Source organism: Spermophilus citellus (genome assembly GCF_964194105.1).
Source record: "Spermophilus citellus genome assembly, chromosome: 11".
Lineage (NCBI taxonomy): Eukaryota > Metazoa > Chordata > Mammalia > Rodentia > Sciuridae > Spermophilus > Spermophilus citellus.
Genome location: NC_138192.1, coordinates 889,268 through 892,590, shown reverse-complemented (window position 1 = coordinate 892,590; position 3,323 = coordinate 889,268).

Here is a 3,323-nt window from a genome sequence, read left to right as displayed (position 1 = left end):
GGCCTTTATGAAGGCCAGGTCTTATTCTTTTGAGGAGTTCTCTGTGCTAAGTCATTGTTGTGACTGCCTGAAATAGCAGGACCACTAGGATGAGCCCTGGACTGTCCCTGGTGAGGTGCCGGGGCATTGGACCTCCACCCTGTGGGTGTTCTTTCTGTGAACCTGTGCTCAATTTCCAAATAGTGTCCACATACTAGGTGTGCAGCTCTGACATATTCTTTAAACGTGAGTCCTGTCTGTTCCACCAGTTGGTAGTTCTGGTGTTACCTATAAATAAACATGTAAACACCAGAAAGAGCACAGAGCGGGAGGGAGGTAAAAATCAGTATCACACCTCAATATTTTTATTTTCTTCCCAACAATTTGAATATAAATAATGATATTTTGCTAAGATACTGCCTAAAATACCTGACTTTTACAGACTCTGATGTGGTATCTGCATCTATGACATGAGGCAGGCTGGGGCATCCTTGGCCCATTTGAGACTGTGGGACTGTGGCCAGTGCTGGTTCAGGAACTGGAGCCTGAGTTCCCTGTTTCCTGGAATGTGGGTTGGAGCAGTGACCTGCTCACGTGTGACTCAGGGAGGTGCTGCTCTGTTCTCACGTGGAGAGGCCATTCCCTGACTCCATGACACGGCTGCGGCTGATGGTGCTAACACTCTTGGAGGCTTTACAAGAGGCTAATTTGAGTCCTTTGTGACAACTGCGGTTTGTGGTCCAAATTATCTAACTCCACACAAGAGCAACAGTGATGACATTGAGGTTTGCTCTTTGGAAACAGAGGTGCTGATCCAGCAGGGTCTCGGACACCCATGCCACTGAGCTCCGGTCCAGGGTCCAGGGACAGGCCAACCAGCTGTCTTCCTTTTCTGAACTGAGCTTTGCTTTCTCATCTGCAACGTATGAGGATCAGTGTGCTGATGCCCAAGCTTAGCACAACAGAAGGCCCCAGAGCATCATTCCTGCCCAGTGCCCACCCTGTGCATGCCCCTCCCAACCCAGCGCCAGACACCCTGACCCTGTGGCTCAATTCTGGAGAGCATTTGGTGGTGTGTTTCAGTGCACAAAGGGTTGGCATGCTGCATCACTCTGTTCAAAAGAAGAAGAAGAAGAAAATACACCAAGTTTAAAATAAAACTTGGATCTCATCCCCAAACTGAGACTGTTTACATGGAGCATATTGATCACATGAGAAACAAATGTTCCTTTTGGTCTGAGCAGCCCATTTATCTAAGGCATTGAAGAAAAGAATGAGCGCCTGAAGTATCATCCACAATTTCCGATTTGAATGGGGAATAAACCAGGCTTCCCTTTCCAGGTTAGGAAACCCTGTGATGTGCTCACCAGGAGTCAGCGCCTGCTGATGGTGTGCATGGGTCCCCAGCTCTGCCATTCCACCCTCGTGGGGGCTGTCACAATAGAGTCCATCTGCTTTCAGCATGGTGTCACCATCCTGGATCAGCAGCAGCTTGGTCTCTACAGCTGTTAACTGAGAATAATTTCAATCAATCCTCTCATGGGCAAGCGTCAAAGAACGAAGATGTAGGACTATAACTATTAACCCCCCGAAAAACACTAAGGTTAGGAGCTTATTTACAAATAGAAATGAAAATGAACAAAACTGTCCAGACACACACCCAAAATAGCCAAGAGCAGTGCGGGTGTGGCCATCCCTGAGCCTGGCTGTGGGGATGCAGGTGTGGTCAGCTTGGAGCCTGGCCATGGGGTTGAGGGGTTGCTGAGGGACAGAGCCAGCTATGCTGCTAGGGCATGGGCAGCTCACTGCTGGGCAGGTTTCAATCACCTTCTGAACAGGCAGCGTGCCATCCAAGGCAGGACCACCTCGTCGTAAGGCACAGGTAGAAACTATTTGGTGTTGATGAAGGTTATAAGTGATTCATATTTTTTCTATTATTTTTCTTTCTAAATGCTTTAAAATTTTTTTTAGTTGTCATTGGACACAATACTTATATTTTTATCTGTTTTTATTTTTATGTGGTGCTGAGGATTGAACCCAGCACCTCGCACATACTAGGTGAGTGCTCTAGTGCTGACCACAACCTCAGCCCCTCTAAATGCTTTTTATTGTGTCTCTCTTAAAGTTTTCTTGGGACCAACTTCCACTGTTTTATGGTTATCTTTTGAATTCTAACATCTACCAATTTGCTATAATAAAACATGAAAATATATAAAGTCTTTTGAGTATGTATTGTGCATGCATGTGTGGAGAAAAAGAGAGAGCGCCTAGTTACATTGAAACCCATCCCCCAACGTGGAGTGTGCCGAGGTCCTGTCTCATCACCTGAGGCCCTATCTCATCACCCCGGGAGGCTCCATGGGCACCAGAACACATGTGGATGGTAGACCACCATGGCAGCAGGAAGGAGGTCCCCACAATGGCCACCACAGTTCGTGTGCTGCCTGGACTGAGCTTCAGCCTGAAGGGTGGGAGCTGTGCAGTCCTGATGCTGGAATCTGATGGGAGTCAAGGGGGATGGAGGCTACTGTATCCTGCTGGTCCAGCCCTGAGCTGCGTGTCCTGTCCAGGGCAGACACAGACCCTTGTGGAAGTGTTACGAGAGGGCTCAGGGGCTGTGCAGGGACAGCTGCCCAGAAGGAAGCGAGAACCTCACCCACCCCCTCCAAGGTCCTGGGTTCTGGAGGCTGCAGCTCAACACAGCTAACCTTCACTTTCTCCTGGGTTAACCCCACAGGACATATTTTAGACAAAAGAAGTCACCCTGCAAGAGGAAAGCATGGCAGGAAGCCAGTGTATGGCTCACCCTTCTGAAGGGTCCATCGGTAACCAGAGCTGGGGCATCATGAGCAGTGTGTGGCCCTGATGCTGTCTCCCATAATCTCTCTCAGGAAACTCACTGATAATCAGAGCCTCAGCTACCTTCTGGGAAGGACTCATACTTGTGTCTGAAGCCTGAAATCCTGCATGCTGCAACCCATCTAAGCAGCATGGACCCAGGTTCCCCTCAGCAGTGTTAGCAATGTCTAGTGCAGGCCAGCTCTGCCTGACTCAGGCCTTCCCTCTGACATTGATTTCTCTTCCAGGGTCCCATCTCAGGGAGGATCTTCCCTTGCCCCCTGTGCCAGGGGCAATAGTTAGGGAACAGTGAAGTTAAATGCTTTCAAGGCATGGAGAGGGACAGAGGAAGGTGTGAGGCTTCAGAGCGAGTGCCACCCAGCATCCATGAGCGTGGTGATGTCCCTGCAAACTCCAGTAGGGCCTCACATGCTGTGCAATGCTGCTGGGGGCATGACCATCATCAGGAAGGGACAGAGACATGGAGAGCAAAACACCATCAGCTC